The sequence below is a fragment of the Spodoptera frugiperda genome, chromosome 21 (genome assembly GCF_023101765.2).
Source record: "Spodoptera frugiperda isolate SF20-4 chromosome 21, AGI-APGP_CSIRO_Sfru_2.0, whole genome shotgun sequence".
Taxonomy (NCBI): domain Eukaryota; kingdom Metazoa; phylum Arthropoda; class Insecta; order Lepidoptera; family Noctuidae; genus Spodoptera; species Spodoptera frugiperda.
The window spans coordinates 2,918,285-2,936,445 of NC_064232.1; the positions used below are offsets into that span (position 1 = coordinate 2,918,285).

General features: G+C 38.6%; 1 protein-coding gene and 1 long non-coding RNA gene across 4 annotated transcripts in view; one reads left to right on the forward strand and one right to left on the reverse strand.

The window, feature by feature from the left end:
• Nucleotides 1-10,475, forward strand: part of LOC126912022 (uncharacterized) — a 345,442-nt gene extending 334,967 nt beyond the window's left edge. The window contains exon 3 of the long non-coding RNA XR_007706634.1: nt 10,438-10,475. This is a non-coding gene — a long non-coding RNA (uncharacterized LOC126912022). The remainder of the gene's footprint in view (nt 1-10,437) is intronic.
• The window catches only part of LOC118280215 (synaptotagmin-7), a 670,807-nt gene that overhangs the window by 341,150 nt on the left and 311,496 nt on the right, over nt 1-18,161 (reverse strand). The window contains exon 1 of one of the 3 annotated variants that reach the window (XM_050702066.1): nt 463-662. The exons of the other annotated variants lie outside the window; for them this stretch is intronic. The gene's annotated coding sequence lies outside the window, so the exon portion shown is untranslated. Of the gene's footprint in view, nt 1-462; nt 663-18,161 lie in introns of those variants that run through there. 3 annotated transcript variants of the gene reach the window in all.

Consider the following 18,161-nt stretch of genomic DNA (forward strand, 5'->3'; position numbering starts at 1 on the left):
GAATGTGAACGAAATCACACTGAAAATGATGACACCATGGGGAATAAAACGCTGAAAACAATTTCATAACTGACATAATTTTCACATTTTAATCTCAAATTACGCCACTTAATTAAAACGAATTAATTATGTCACATAGTAAAAACAAAAGTGAAATATTTTTTGATCACGAAACGATTATTTCATAAAATATAATTCTATAACAGCGCAGTTATGAATTCATGACATAACATCGTACCAAAACTCTGGAACGAGTTAAAAAATCCCTCTAATTTCATTAATAAAAAACAGACAACCGAAAATTTAAAGCCCGCTCCTAAAATATTTAATCGAACAAAGTACTTTTGGGTTTATATTCGACCGTGCGAAAAAAAACTCGGAATTTCCAAGTATCCCACAAAAACTGAGTTATTCCGAGTTATTTTTTTATACATAAACAAAAACTTATATACATATACTTACTCATTACATAACAATTGTTCGTACGAAGAGATGTTTAGTTAAAACATAATGAAAAAAAAATCACAAACAACACTGTGTACAAGATGATAATATTTTGCTTCAAGACGATAAGAGAAAGACTTTTTTTTCACAAGAAAGAGTTTGGAAAGCGAGAGGAGAAATGCGAACACCCTGTCGCTACGACGTACGGAGTGTAACTAACGGCTGTGGATGCGCGTAGCTGGATGCTACGGACGCTACGAACGCTACGATATTTCGTAGCAGTCGCTACGTCAATTCCAATATGATATCGGAGTCTGATATTTTAGATAGTGAACTGTATTGTATTGTGTTGTGTTATGGTATGCTTTTGTTGGGAGTGTGTTGTATTGGATGTGTATATATATATGTGTATATAACTAGTAGAAGAAAATAGTAGTAAAAAAAGGAAATGATTTTATTATGTTGGTGTTGCAAAGTTTTCATTTTTGTAAAAGAAAAATGATAAATAAAAGTAAATCAAACGTAATACTTACTTAATCAATCTTCTTCTGAAATAAAACCGTACAACAAAGAGTACAACTTACAATAAATTAAAACTAAAACAAAGAAAAAATAATAAAAAAAATCCCTTCATTAGGCGTCAAAGTACTTGTCCGCATTACTGTCCATACATATTAGGAAGCGTTCCCAGAAGATTGGCCGCATTACCACGTTGAATGGCAATGCTTATCTTCTGACCGAAGAAATACCCAGCCTTCTGGTCACGTGTAGAGTCAAGAAGTTTACGAGCAATTTCTTTAAAACTATTATAAATTACTTCTGAATTTGTTATTTTACTTCAGAATGTTGACGTGTAAATGTGCTGTTTCGTAGCGTTTTTTTTTATGAAACACGCCGGTAATCGGGCAGACGTATTACCTGATGGTAAGCAATCACCGCCGCCCATGGACACTTGAAACACCAAAGGCGTTACAAGTGCGTTGCCGGCTTTTTGGTAGTTAGGAATTTAAGGGTTGTTGTTCGGGAATGGGGATGGGGAAGATTGGGAAGGGGGGAATTGGGCCTCCGGTAACCTCACTCACACAACGAAACACAACGCAAGCGTTGTTTCACGTCGGTTTTCTGTGAGGCCGTGGTATTACTCCGGTCGAGCCGGCCCAGCAGTGCCGAAGCATGGCTCTCCCACATTAAAAACCGACGTGGTTATAGAAACCAAAGATAAAGATATATTTTTTGTATTACCATGAGTGATATTACACATAAGAATTATTACACAAATCATTATATTAATTTCACTTAGTGACGAATTTTAAATATTCCTTGATGAATTCCTGTTTATAAACATAAAATACATAACTGATATGACCTTCAAATCAAGAAATAAGCCTTTTCCTTTTTGTTAAGGTTTTTCTTAAAGGTAGGCAATGCATCTTTAATTCCTCTGGTGTTGCATGTCTATGGGCGGCGCTGATCGCTTATCATGAGGAGACCAATCAGCACGTTTGTCCCTATCCTATAAAAAACCGAACTACTGACAATTCACAAATCATAAAACACAGTGACGACCAGCGAATCAAACCTTATACCATCCAAAACAATAGCACAGCCAAAACATCTCTCAAAATAGAAAACGATCAAAGCTACTCGTATAATTCGCGAAGGGACAAACAATTGGAGCCATAATAAAACAAAAACAAAATAAAATAAAACAGTTGTGTTACAGTACACAAACAATATTGCTACCGTACTGAAAACAATTTTGATTCCACAAAAGGGATTAATTTTTATAAGGGACTTATTAAAATTGGGGATATTTTTTACTTGTTTTGTGAGTGCGGCTGCCAGGCATGAGGTCTCGGTTTCGATTCCCGGGTCGGGAACAGCATTGCTGAACTCTTTTCTAATTTCTATTTTTGTTTTATATTTTTATTTTGTTTTTATTTTATTTGATTAATTTTGATTTTAATTGTATGTTTGATTTTAATTGTATTTTTATTTTGATTTTATTTAATTGATTGTATTTATTGATTGTGATTTTGATTTATGTAATTTATGGACTAAGTCTGAAATAAATGATTATATTAAAAATATATATTTTCGGTTTTTCGAAAATTTCTCTGTGGTAGCACGGAGTGTGTTTAGTATATGGCAATAGGCTCACTCTCTGTAACATGGGACTTATAACACAAATGGTGAAAAGTGGGTGTACATTGTACAGTGGCATTAAAGCCTGCCAACCACGATCACCTCGTCCGGTCTAAGGATCCTCCTTTTCATAAAGAAACATTACTCATTGTTCTCTATATACTTAAAACATGTAGGATAACAAGCGATATATCTATAGATTGTGTTTAAAAGACATTGAACTCACACGATTACCTATTTTATTGTCAATTTATTTATTACCCCATAAACATTTAGAATTTTGCGGTCATTACTGTTTTATTTCAGTCATAAATGCATTTTGCCTCAAACGCACGCTTCTATGAGAACAGTTTTACTAAAATAAGCTTTATACATCTTGTATTAAAGTTGTATTTTGTTTGTTTGTTTTGTGTATTATTGCTGAATAATGTGGATGCGTAAAGTGTGTGTGAAATTACTCTATTTGGCATTTTATATCGTTACGTATTTTAAGTTCTGCAGGGGTAGGTAGAAGTATGCTGAAACATATAATTGATTGCCCTAGCTGAGCAAATGTAATAAAACTCATTGGCTTTTAATTTCCAAAAGGGTAACCAAAGGCACATATATCCGGAGCTGCGAACTACCTAACGGTTTACCGGAGCTCCGGCTCGAAAAGCAGGAGTAGGAACAGGGTGGTTTTTAGTCAGGAAGAGTCTGATACTCCCTCTCACTTTACCGTAAGCGGGAGAAGGCATTGGATATTTTCCGCCCTTAAAAAAAGAGGTGCACATTCCGACACGTAATGTCGTCGTTCGTGGTCTATTGGATACCAACCACGTCAAGAATTACGGCACGTAATTGTGGCTGGTAGTGGTTGGATGCGTAGAACTGTGCCTCTAGCCAAATGTCTCTTTAGCGTTGGTCGACAGAGAGAGTAGAAAACTCAATGTATGGGGATGACACTGACAAGTGTCAAAATTTATGTCAATCCTGTACAATTTAGTTTTCTATTCTACAAGTAGACATGCGCTAAATGCCATTTGGCTAAAGGCTCTGAAGATCGAGCTCAGTGGCGTGCCATTGGAGAGGCCCACGTCCAGCAGTGGACGAGAACAGGCTAATGATGATGTTAATCATGATAATGAACAAGCAAACCCGAGATCCCATGCATAGACACACAAACTCACACACACAACGTCACGCCTTTTATCCCCCGAGAGGATAGGCAGAGGTGCATATTCATTACAACATGACATGTAATGCCGGTATACAATATACACCCACTTTTCACCATTTGTGTTATAAGTCCCATGTAATAGGGGGTGAGCCTATTGCCATATACTGGACTGAGCCTTTTACCAGATCCCATACACAACTGCTAAATTAGCGAACACTGAACCAAATAAACATTATTTAAATTAATTAGGAAAATAACAATAATATAGTGCTCCATCGTAGGCCCCATCATCACTTACCATCAGGCGAGATAGCGGCCAAACGTCAGCCCATCAAATGTAAAAAAAAGTAATATAAACCGAAAGGAACAGCTGTTTTTCTTCAATGTATTTTCATAATAAATGTCCTCTCTTTAAAATAAACGAAAAATTTCAGTATTTTCAGCGTCGCTACTAATGTTACACATAAACATTATAAATGTCTGTTTATCATGCCATTACATATAGTTACATAGCTGAATGTCTTTAGTACGTACATACTGAACGTACACATACATTGCTGAAGAGATTTGGACAAAATTAGGCATAATAATTTTATTGTAACTTTCGTGAGACATACTAAATTAGCCTAAACCTATGATATCATTATGACTAATTTATTAGAGGCTCATATTCATGAGCAGCATTCCGCGACACACGACGCGGCGATTGTCGCACCATCTCTAGCATGGCTTGAAACTAGTCGAGTTCCTCGTCAAACATTTACGTGAGTAAGCCGATAACATAATAATTAAAATAGGCATAATGTTATCATAGGTTTCTTTTATATAACTATCGTGAGACATACTAAATTAACAATTAACGATTCTCTAAGAACGCTTAAATTCCTAACCACCAAAAAGGCAGAGCACTCGTATCACCTCATGGGTTGTTGGGAAATCGGTGATTGGGTACAAGGGAGGTAATTGGACCTCCGGTAACCTCACTCACACAACGAAACACAACGCAAGTGTTGTTTCACATCGGTTTTCTGTGAGGCCGTGGTGTCACTCCGGTCGAACAGGCCCATTCGTGCCGAAGCATGGCTCTCCCACACTTAAATTATACATAAAACTAATATTCAACACAGGTGAAGTCGTGGCTACGGCTTGTATTAAACAATTTATTATTTTCCCGTAGTTTGTCCCACTGAGCTTATGAATAATTAAGTGCGGAATATTTATAGCTAGATATTTTTTTGTTGTTTAAATATTTTCTCTAAAGACATTTTGTCTCTACTTTGTCAATTTAATTTTATAGTATCATGTTATATTTTGAAAAGGTTAAATATATAACTTAGACATATTATTATTATATAAAAAAAACTTTCACAATTTTTCATATTTATAATGGCGGTTCAAGCTAATTTCGACTACATATGTACAGTTACATTGTAAGGTCCACTGCGGGTTATTTAACACTTCACAAACTTATATTTCCGGTAAACCCGCTTTTTATTTTTTTTTATTTTTTTTGAGGGGGAAAATCATCCAATGACTTCTCCCACCTTGGGCGAGGCGAGAGAGAGTGTCAGACTCTTACTGACTAAAAACCACCCCGATCCTACTCCTGCTTTTCGAGCTGGAGCCCCGGGAAACCCACTAGGTAGTTCGCAGCTCCTGATCAGGCATCAGTCCTATTAGGCCCATCTGTGATGGTCTGATGGCTCTTTGAGGCGCACGTGGAATGCGACAGGCCGTACGCGTGGGTTTGGTTCTGGTCGGGCAGCGAGTTCCCCTTGCCCTAATTAACTCCCCCTACTGTTTATTTTTTTAACACTTACAGTTTTATTATATGTATAGAAAGAAGAAAAGTTACTATAAGCAGATTTCAGCTTACGTTTTATCAGAATATAAACCCTAACACATAATTTAATGTAAATGTTTCATAAAATTCTCGTCACAATGCCGCGTTACGTTAGAAGACGCTGACATCTCAGCGTGTGATATAAGGAATAGTTTCCGCCATTTTGCGATAACGCGACACGTACGTAGTAGGTACATAGTTTTGTACACATTATGTTTGTACATAGGTTTGGAACTCGGTTTTACTCAAAATATTTATGAAGACTTCAGATGATTGTTACTAACATAGTTCTTTAGCTTCCGTCATAAATATTTTTATATTTATTGAAGTTTTTGTAGTCGATTCGGGTTTTTAGGGTTCCGTAGCCAAATGGCAAAAAACGGAACCCTTATAGATTCGTCATGTCTGTCTGTCCGTCCGTATGTCACAGCCATTTATTTCCGAAACTGTTGGGCCTACATAGTTGAAACTTTGTAAGATGGTGTATTTCGGTAACCGCTATTAGAATTTTGAATAAAAATTAATAAATTTAAAAATTAAAGGGGGGCACTCCATACATAGAACTGATTCAAAAATTTTTTTTTCAGCTAACATATTCGTGATGGGTGTCTATGGATAGGTCTTTAAAAAAGAAATTAAGGTTCCTAAAACCATATTTCGTAAAAATAAACCGTTTGAAAGTTAGACGCTTCCAAAGTGGAAAAATGAGTGTCCCACTCACTCACACCCCCTCTAACTTTTTAACCCCCGACGCAAAAAGAGGGGTGTTATAAGTTTGACGTGTCTGTCTGTCTGTCTGTCTGTCTGTCTGTCTGTCTGTCTGTGGCATCATAACTCCCGAACGGATGCAGTGATTTCAATTTAGTTTTTTTCGTATGAAAGGGGACTTATGTGCGAGTGTTCTTAGATATGTTTGATGAAAATCGGTTGAGCCGTTTTAAAGTTATGGGCGGTGAAAGTAACGTAAGCGGGAGATTAACCGAAGGTCTGCAAATATACTGGGATGGGGTCTCAAATTAAACCGCACTCAAAGAATATATATTGAAATATATTATTTTTTCGTATTAAAAAAAATAAAAAAATAAAAAATAAATTAAAAATTTAATAACAAAAATTTTTAATTTAACGTTTTATTATGAACAAAAAATCTGGCACCAATGTAATCTTTAGCCTACTTATAGAAACAAAAACTAGTAATTAATAAGTAAAAAAAAAAAAATTAAGCGAACAAGCTTGAGTAGTAAGTATATGTAATATACTAAGCCTAAATTAACCTAATCTACCTATAAAAAGTATAAAATAAAAAATTAAATTAAAAATTTAAAAAACCCCCGACACTAAAACTTAATTTCCCTTTAAAAAGTAAAAAATAATAAAAGAAACTTAATCTTAAAGTACCTAAGAATGTACTAATAATTCTAAAAAATATACGTCTCGTTGGGGGACCGCATGAATACGGACTGCACACCGTACTGTACTTATGAACAAATCGTAGATAATTAAGAAATAATTAGGAGCGGTCCCCCAACGCGACGTATATTTTTTAGAATTATTAGTACATTCTTAGGTACTTTAAGATTAAGTTTTTCTTTTATTATTTTTTACTTTTTAAAGGGAAATTAAGTTTTATAAAATAAGAGAGTGAGAAAACTAAAAAAAATATATAATGTAGAATTCAATAAAAACTAACAACGAAATTTGGTTTGAACCAGATATCATTATTAGTTTTTGAGAAATGAAACATTTTCAAAAAACGCAAATATAACTTTATCGTTCATACAAACACTATGTAAAATCAAGTTATTTATTTTATAACTTTTATGTTATGTCATCTACTTTCTGAACCCTTCATGGGCGAGTCCGACTTGCACTTGGCCGGTTTTTTTACAAAACCAAAAATGTTGCATATCTTAGAAACTAGCCACTTTTGGACCAGTGACTTCAGGGCTAATTTTGTAGAAAATTTATTGTATTATCACCTCTCGAGAGGAATACGTCGAATTCAAAGTCACTCTATATTCATTTAGTTACACATTTATTAGTTAGCTCCACTATTAGTGTCTATTTCTATCAGAGATGTGCTAAGCTACTATGCTGTGGATGCGTTTGTCTTCAACTAATCATATTCCTTGGTACACATAGCTTAGCACTGGTGGCAACGGACTCAACTGAGCTTTTTTATATGGAAAGATGCGTGCTATAGATACGTGCTATCAATGCGTGCTATGCATGGCTTTTCCTAGTATCGTTACATCGCTTACTCTTGAGCTGTGCATCTTCCTCGCCCAGCTACATAGTTTAGTATCAATGGAAACTGTGACCTCACTGTCAACTCTGGTCTCTGGTAACCTCACTCACGCAACGAAACACAACGCAAGCGTTGTTTCACGTCGGTTTTCTGTGAAGCCGTGGTATCACTCCGGTCGAGCCGGCCCATTCGTGCTGAAGCATGGCTCTCCCACACTTAGTGTAATATACATTTGTCATAACCCCCCAGTCTTAACTACACATTTGTCGGAGACTGGGGAACAGAGCATAACAATTTTCGTAACTCCGTGCTAATACTGAGATGTTTTCGAAAAACCGAAAAAAGCCCAGCACCTTGGCCCGACCCGGGAATCGAACCCGAGCCGCCTTGCCCGGCAGTCGCACTTGCGACCACTCGACCAACAAGACAGTCAAATCTCAACAAAAATATTCAGAGCGATCACACTCAGATGTCACTTCTCCAACCGTTAGGCTTACAGTGACTCTGTTTAATGTCAGAAAAAATCTAATTTACTTCGAGGAAAGCCAACGGTAGGTATGATTAAATTGGCTTAATTTAATTTTATCCTGTCTTAACTCATTTTTCTTCTTAGCTTAATTTATATTAAGATGATATTTCCTCAATGGTCTACTTAGTTGTTTGGTTGTAAGAGCTAATAGTAAATGCGAGGTATCAGGTTTAGTCCCAATTTTATGGTATGATGAAAATTATAAATTTGAAAACTAAAAATACTATTTTGGAGTATGATAGCTGTGTATAATGTTTGTTTTTTTTTTATTATTTAACAGTTTTATTTAGCTGTATTACATAACACCATTTCTGTATTTACTTAGGTCAAAAATAATTGGCATTTGAAAAATTGGAGTCTCCAATGGGGGTAGGCAGAAACAATGGAACGCCAATTGATACAAATCTTACACACCTCTTTCGCTTCATCAACAGTCATCAGTGTTTTGATGCATACTTGCCAGTTAAGGGTACTTTTAATTCAACCGTTTAACATAATTTGACTGCACGGTTGGTGCGGTGGCTGGGTAACTGACTGCCGCGCAACGGGTAGCGGGTTCGATTCCCGCACGGAACAACTCTTTGTGTGATCCACAAATTGTTGTTTCGGGTCTGGGTGTCATGTGCATGTGAACTTGTATGTTTGTAAACGCACCCACGACACAGGAGAAAATCCTACGTTTAAAAAAAAATTCTTTATGTATTACTTTTATACTATAACGATATCGTCAAGATCAGAAAAGTCACAAAGGCCTTTAACACTTTGAACGCCGTGGTGGTCACCGGTGACCGACGTTGGCGGAGGATTTGCCTTCAACAGTTTTCTATTGGCAGTCAAAGACTTAAGGAGTTCATCCTTCATTCACACGACTGCCCCCACCGCTAGTATTATTTCACGCCGGTCAAGTCGATTTATTTGTGCTGAATCAAGAGCTCTTTTAAGCATTATACGGCTCTTTTAGGAGTTAAGAAAAAAATATAGTGACCTTATATGTGATGGTTTAACCACTTCATATTTACTTAAACTCAGTAAGTAGCACACTCTCCAATTTTATAATGAGACTTAACTATCAAATAAGTTATCAAAGGCCTCTACTCACACGGAGAAGGTTTAATCACCATGCTTGCTAAATACGAATTGGCAACTTAAAACTTATAATCAGAAATTAACCCAGGTTGTCTCACGATGTTTTCCCTCTCAATTAGTCAGTGGTGTCTAAATAATATTAGAAAGTACATATAACTTGGAAAAAGTCACATTGGTACTTGCCGTTGGTAGGTTTTCTTCATGCAACTAATTTTCTCAAGCATGAGAAGCATGTGTCTTAAACCTCCGGGTCACCACGACATAAAGTAACACCATTTTCTAAACGGCAAATAAAAAAATAAATACCAATACAAATTACGTAACAATACTCAATAGGCTTGCCATTTAAGAAAATCTTTCGATAATCCTTATCCTTTTACCGGGCGGGACTCAATTGTAACACAATTTAAGGGGCAGAATCCTTCCAATTTTCAGGGGTCACATTTGGACCCTAAAGCGTTAGAGGGTCAATCTGGGACCTTCGAATCTCCAATAGATCTTTTGATTGCTTAAATTCCGTTGACATTTTTTTCTTTTATTGCATTATTTTTTATATATTTATTGAGTAGGTATAATAAAATTGGTAGAGTGAAAATATTGGTGCATAATATATTATATGATTGTTTAGTATACCGCTTGTTAAGTAAAGGATCAATCTGGAGCTGCGGACTACCTAGCGGGGTTACCGGGGCTCCGGCTCGAAAAGTATGAGTAGGAACGGGGTGGTTTTTAGTCAGTGAGAGTTTGACATTCCCTCACGCCTCGCCGAGAAGTGAGTGGGTGATTTTCTCTCACCTCCACCTTCCTGGTTGCCGGGGCAGCTCTAAGCAGGAGATGATTGGAGGCCCAATTCCCCCCTTCCCAATCTTCCCCATCCCCATTCCCGAACAACAACCCTTAAATTCCTAACTCCCAAAAAGCCGGTAACGCACTTGTAAAGCCTCTGGTGTTTCAAGTGGGCGGCGGCGATTGCTTACCATCAGGTAATACGTCTGCTCGATTACCGGCAAGTCCCATAAAAAAAAGATGAAACGGTGTGGTGTTTAGTCAATAAGAGTCTAACACACTCACTCTCACCTCACCCAAGATGGGAGAAGTCATTAAGGCTTTATGATTTTTAAATAGAAAGAAGTATGTAAGATTCGTAGCAATTGGCGGTCCATAGTCTCTGGTTACCTCCATAGGAGACAGCAGTCAGGTTATGTACGTAATTGTGTATTATTCCGCCCTCAAAATAGGATAATAGTTCAGTGTGGTAGAAAAACATAGGGTGTTGGTTATTGCTTTTATGTCAGCCACAAGACGCCTAGCTGTTAAACTGAGCTATACTCAATGAGGTTTGAAATGAGTAGAGGTGGTGGTGGTATATGTATTTATTTTGTTCTACCACTAGCAAACTCGGCACCAATGATTTTCCCGATTTCCTGCTTTTCTCTTGAAATGTTTCCTGAATTTTCTTTGCTATAAACCTCACGGAGTTTGAGATCTTTCCAACCAATGCAAAACGGTGGAAATCGGTTCGTGCGTTCTGGAGTTATAGTGTCAGGAAGGAAAACCCGACTTATTTTTATATTATAGATTACCACGACACCGATAAAAAGATAGTAAGATTAGAAAAAATCCCACCAAAACATAAATGTGAAAGGCTGCCAAGTTCGATAATATTGGAATGCTTCGCCTATAAAAGAAGTGAGATCTAAATAAGTACCAAGTTCCATACACAGACCTCAGTTAAAAATGATATTACTTGGCAAGTTTTAATAGAAAACTTGTACATAGATAGTAAAACAAACTTGGCAAGTTTTCACACACTTTGTTATAAACCTACTAAACGCAATGAGTCAAGTATATGATTTTCTATTAAAACTTGCCAAGTTATATCATTTTTAACTGAGGTCTGTGTATGGAACTTGGTACTTATTTAGATCTCACTTCTTTTATAGGCGAAGCATTCCAATATTATCGAACTTGGCAGCCTTTCACATTTATGTTTTGATGGGATTTCATTTATTTTTGTAAGGTTTATTTTCTTTTTTTTTTATTTTACTTTACTTTGACTAAATACAAACCTTCGTAACGAATTTTAGGTCGGTACGACCATTGGAAGATATAGATAATTTTTTGTTTTAGTTCCTTAGGGGTATGAATTTACACCTTCATTATTTTTAAAACCGACTCACACTTGGCCATTTTCAGATTTTTTCCTTTACCTTGACCTAAAGACCTACCTCCATGCCAAATTTCAAGTCAATACGACCATTGGAAGTGGTCTAGGTTTTTGATGAGTGAGTGAGTGAGTCAGTCAGTCAGTGAGTGTATAGTAAAAATAGCGATTTTCTGACGTCAATATCTCAAGACCTACAATAGGTACATTAATGAAATTTTGTATTTTAGATAAGTAAGTAGATCTCGACAGATACTAGAAATTTCATATGCGTAGATAAAATAGATTTTGAGTTATAGGTGGGTCGAACTTGGCCCGAAATGGTTCGTGTAATATAACCCACGGCCGGTGTGTCGGTTTTTTTTTGCTAGAAATTGGCGGACACACTGCCGTGTGTCTAGATATTAAAAAGTACTGTACATCTTAATTAATTTCCAATCTGGGATTAATTAACAGCGACAGATTTGCATTGAGGGAAAATCACACTGAATTGAAGTTTATAAAAGTCGATACCACGATATAAGAAGTTTAACAGAAGTTTCATTTATCACACTTAATATTATAAATGTGAGAGATTGTTTGTTTGGATGTTTATCCGGCAAACAGGTTTTGTGTTTTTATATAATCATGATAAACTAAACAACAAACTCAGGACTTGTTAGAGCTTGGCAGACGTTTTTCTCACGATCCAACCAAAGCAGCAATCATACTAAACACAACAAAAATCTTCATACTCAAAGTAATCCGCTAAAAATTCCAATTCAAGTGTGGGAGAGCCATGCTTCGGCACGAATGGGCCGGCTCGACCGGAGTAATACCACGGCCTCACAGAAAACCGACGTGAAACATCGCTTGCGTTATGTTTCGTTGTGTGAGTGAGGTTACCGGAGGCCCAATTGCCCCCCTTCCCAATCTTCCCCATCCCCATTCCCGAACAACAACCCTTAAATTCCTAACTCCCAAAAAGCCGGTAACGCACTTGTAAAGCCTCTGGTGTTTCAAGTGTCCATGGGCGGCGGCGATTGCTTACCATCAGGTAATACGTCTGCTCGACTACGTTTCATAAAAAAAAAAAATCAAGACCAAATTACGTTCAAACATGTAGCATGCAACGTGTCGCCATCTTAAATTACATTATACATGTAAAATTACAATGTCACGCAGACTTGATCTACTGAATATTTCATGCTCTGTGCCCTGGGCTGAAATTAAGGGCAGGCCTCAACCGTGAATGGCTGAAAAGAGGCTGTAATTATGGCCTGAAATATTCAACCGGAATAAACTGAGACACTGGCGCGTGACGTCATCGGGTACGGTTAGCGAAGATGATCGTGGATGCTGGGAAAAAGTTTTTCCTTTTTATTTTTTTTTGTGTTTGGAATTTTTTTAGGGGTTGGCCGTTTTTAATATATTTTTTTGGGTGAATGAACGTATGTATCGTCATACCTTTTGTTCTCGAATGGGTAGGCAGAGGTGTACAGTAATTACGGCTCGTAATGCCACTGTACAATGTACACTCACTTTTCATAATTTGTGTTATAGGCCCCATATAATAGGGTGTCTATTGCCAACACAATTTCAGACTGGGCACAATTTCAGACCGTTTCCGTGCTACTACGGAGGGCTAAATTTTGGAAAAACCGAAAAAAGCCCAGTAATACTTTGTCCAACCCGGGAATTGAACCCGCGACCCCTTGTCCGGCAGTCGCACTTACGCCCACTCGGTCAACGAGGCAGTCTTGTGTTATCTTTTTTATTTTACATTTAATGGGTCGACGTTTGGCCGCTATCTCACCTGATGGTAAGTGATGATGCGGCCTACGGTGGAGCACGTCTGCCCATAAGCAACCTATTCACTCGGGCTTTGAAGACACCCAGGTTATACCCATCAGGAAACACAGACTCCGGCAAGGAGTTCCACTCCCTAGCAGTTCGCACAAGGAAGCTTGAAGCGAAGCGCTTCATGCGAGTGGGTGGGATATCCACCATGAAACGGTGACGCCTCGCCGATTGTCTTGTGGTTATCTTATATGACAAAATATAAAAATACGTGTCTAATATTTTTTCATTACCTAACTGACGGACTAAAAGATTTTTAATTTTCATACCCCGTCATCATCTCTTTTATATTTACAACGAGTAAAGTAACAAAACCTTATAACCAAGACCGCTAGCCCGATAGTGACAATTGCGACCGCTCGACCAACGAGGTATTGGACTAAATAAATGACACCCTTTTTACTATCCCTTTCACGATAAAACCTATAACACTACAGTTCATTTACAACTGCACACCTGGAACATTTTAAGTGTGGGAGAGCCATGCTTCGGCACGACTGGGCCGACTCGACCGGAGTGATACCACGGCCTCACAGATAACCGACGTGAAACAACGCTTGCGTTATGTTTCGTTGTGCGTGTAAGGTTACCGGAGGCCCAATGACCCACTTCCGAACCTTCCTAATCCCCGATTCCCCAACAACCCTTAAATGCTTCCCCCAAATGGCAACGCATTCATAACGCCTCTGGTGTTTCAGGTGTCCATGGGCGGCGACGATTGCTTACCATCAGGTGATCTGCTTGCTCGTTTACCGGCTTATACCATAAAATAAAGGAATTTAAGCAAAGCCAATAAGATACAATAACGACTATCCGATAAGTCGGTATAGACATATCCGTCTACTTGGCTATAAAAAGAGGTCTTATGTGAAAATAGATCGAGTCAAGTTTATGAGGGTTGACTGACCTTTGTACTCAAAACAACATGTCTCTGTGTTACAATGGAGTAGGCAGAGAATAGGAAATGTTAATGTATTACATTTACAATACAATATAGTTTTATTTTTTACTCAGAGGCTCGAATTAGAGCTGCGAGTGCCGTCGAGTCGACAACTCCTGACGATGCTCCGAGGAGGAGCGAAACATTTCTATAATGTCGAGTGTTTTGTTGCGTGTCATGTATGTGTTTTTGTGTTGCACCTCTGCTGCATGTGCATTTAAATATATTAGTGGTCGCCTAGTGGTTGAAATTCAACCATATACGATTTAATTTACAATACCACTTAACATACGTTCAAGGATAATTTTTATTTAACTCAAACTCAAACAAACTCTTTTATAAAACTCTATTCATATGAGACGTCAATATCATCGCAATGTCTATCGATTTTGACGTTTTGTCAAATACGATCGGATACTATGCATGTGTGTGTAATGTTTTATTTATTGATTTAATGTACTTTATAAGCATTATTTTTGAAAAATATTAGCGTTCTGCACTTCTCCTACACATAAACTATAAGTGTACCAATTTTTATGCTCCTACGTCCGCAGTTTTTGCATCACGTATTAATATATAGATTATAATATATCTACAAGCGGGAAAAAACAAAAAAATCTATTGTATTGTTACCGGGGCTCCGGCTCGAAAAGCAGGAGTAGGAACGAGGTGGTTTTTAGTCAGTAAGGCGAAAGAAGTCATTGGATGATTTTCCCCCCTCAAAAAAAAAGGCGTCTTGTGGCTGACATAAAAGCCATAAATACAACTAGTCCTAAAATTCCAAATAAGTTATTTAAATTCATTATGATAAAAATTCGACTGCACGGTTGGCGCGGTGGCTGAGCAACTGGCTGCCGTGCAACGGGTAGCGGGTTCGATTCCCGCACGGAGCAACTCTTTGTGTGATTCACAAATTGTTGTTTCGAGTCTGGGTGTCATGTGCATGTGAACTTGTATGTTTGTAAACGCACCCACGACACAGGAGAAAATCCTAATGTTATTTTTTAAAAAAAAATGTGCAGTTTTCTTGCATCATTTTTAAGATCACCTCTGCAGACCCTCCCTCTAGTGCTAAGTTCTGCATTCATATCGCGATGGTCACGTAAGCCTAGGTCTTTGTCTAAGTCTAGATATTTACATATAGACCTAAACAATGCACTCTTATGTAGAACCTATTTTTATGTACTAACTTTTAAGGTCAGCGTCTGGCGTTTGAGAATTGACTTTGGGAAAGATTAGGACTTAGCGTCAAGTAGTTTTTTTGGGTGAGTGATTTATAACGTATAGCCTAATTCTTAAACCGGTTCCTGGATTCATTTTTTTAAGTATGGGAGCCATGCTTCGGTACCAATGGGCCGGCGGGAACGGAGTGATACCACGGCCTCACAGAAAACCGACGTGAAACAACGTCTGCGTTGTTTCGTTGTGTGAGTGAGGTTACTGGAGGCCCAATTCCCCCCTTCCCAATCCTCAATTCCCGAACCCTTAAATTCCTAACCCCCGAAAAGCTGGTAACGCACTTGTAACGCCTCTAGTGTTTCAAGTGTCGATAGGCGGCGGCGATTGCTAACCATCAATACGTATGCGAGTTAACGTGTTTCATAAAAAAAAATTAAAAGCCAGAGTGTTACGTGTTTTCGAGGGAAAGAAGATTATTTTTGTCGGAATGTTTGAAATTTTGCGAAAGAGATGGATGAATGAATATTAATATTAATTGTCTAAACTTTGTACTTATATATTTTTACTTCTTCTATTTCTAATTTTTGTATGGCATTAATTAGTGTCATTTGTACTGTTCTATTCAAATAAAAAAATAGTAGTATTTTAACTCTGGGTTGGTTAGAGTGTTTTTTCACTAGAGATAGCACATCTCTGTTGCTGCGGATACGTTTGACTTCCACCAATTATATTCATTGGTACACATAGCTTAGCAATAGTGGAAATGGACTCAGCTAAGCCATATTTTTTGTATGGAAAGATGTGTGTTATGGATATGTCATATGGATGGTTTCCTTACTATCGATACATCGCATGGTATCAGTGGAAACGGTCACATTGTTCCAAAGCTTACCTATTAAATCTTCGTAGCTTAGCGACATAGCACATGTCTAGTAGAAAATCACTCTTACCGGGGCTCCGACTCAAAAAGCAGGAGTAGGAACGGGGTGGTTTTTAGTCAGTAACAGTCTGACACTCCCTCTCACCTCGTCCAAATTAGTACAAGCTACTAGATGACTTTCTCCCCTCTAAAAAAAACTATCAATAGTTTCTGTATAGTGTAGTAATGTGACACAAAGATAACATACGAAAAACAACCTTAAACACATACTTAACGATGTTATTCCTCCATTAATTGAGTACACATGTAAGGCAACTTATCTATCTATGGAACAAACTCTTCAATCACGCTAATCTGTTGGACATTAGTTCGTGAACCTAATGTTAATCCCTAAAGACCAGTCCGAGCCATTAAATAAAACGAATTCTGTGTGTTGAGTGCCTGGGGATACAGTTTCACGAGATTTTCTGTTAAATAGCAAGTTTTTCTGGCTTGTTTGTGACCTGGTTGAATGTGTGAGTGTTGAATGGGCAGGTTTGAGTTGAGTAAAATATTAGTATTGAGGTTTTTTTTAATGAGTGTAGGGTCCATACATGGAATTTTGTGTATTTTGTGTTTGTAGTGTATACGGATATTCGTGTATTGTACAATATCATTATTTCTAGTGACAGCTGTCACGAGTAGGTACTTCTGATGTATCAGTCTATGACCCACCAGCACAGAGTGGTCGTGCGACGACTTGTGCGCACACCGGCCAATCACTAATTAATATCTATGTAGTATTACGTAATTTACATCGACATAGCATTGGCTGCAAGCACTGGCTCTATTAAACCAACCAATCAGAGCGCTGAACGCGCTCTCGTTGCGATTAGTTTAAACGTAAAGCAAACTCATACAAAGGGTGCAGAACTGTTATAGGTTCACTATTCCTACAAAAATATTGACAAACGGTGAAGAAAAACATCGTAAAGAAACCTTTTTTTTTTAGGGGGGAAATCATCCAGTGGCTTTTCCCGCCCTGGGTGAGGCGGGAGGGAGTGTAAAACTCTTACTGACTAAATACCAACCCGTTCCTTCTCCTACTTTGAGCCGGAGCCCCGGTAAACCCGCTAGGTAGTCCGCAGCTCTGGATCAGGCATCAGCCCTACTGGGCCCCATCTGTGGTGGTCGGGCTCTTTGAGGAGCGCGCGGAACGCGACGCGCCGTACGCACGGGTCTGGTTCTGGTCGGGCGGCGAGCTACCCTTGCTCGCCGTCTGCAGACCCGCACTTACGGTGGCGGGAAAGATCATCCCGCGATCCTCGACGCCCGGAGTGTCACTCGCGACGGCTGGGGCGTGACGAGGTTTGTTCTCTCACGCGCCCCGCCTCCTCCTTAGCTAGCATAACTGCTTCGCAGAAGAAGGAGACGGCATCCCAGTCCCCCTCGCTCCGCACTCTGACTTGAACCAGAGCCGGTCGTCGCCGATCACATCCCTAAGGACACGGCGGTGTTCGGCCCATGCAGGGCACACCGCTACTGTATGCTCCACCGTGTCCTCAGGGTGATCCACGCAACGCCGACACCCGGGCGTTTCCTCCCGCCGAATCTGAAACAGGTACCTACCAAAACTTCCGTGTCCAGTAAGCACCTGCGTCAGGCGGTAGGTGAGGTCGCCGTGACGCCTCTCTAGCCACTCCTCAAAGAGGGGACTTACCGCTGC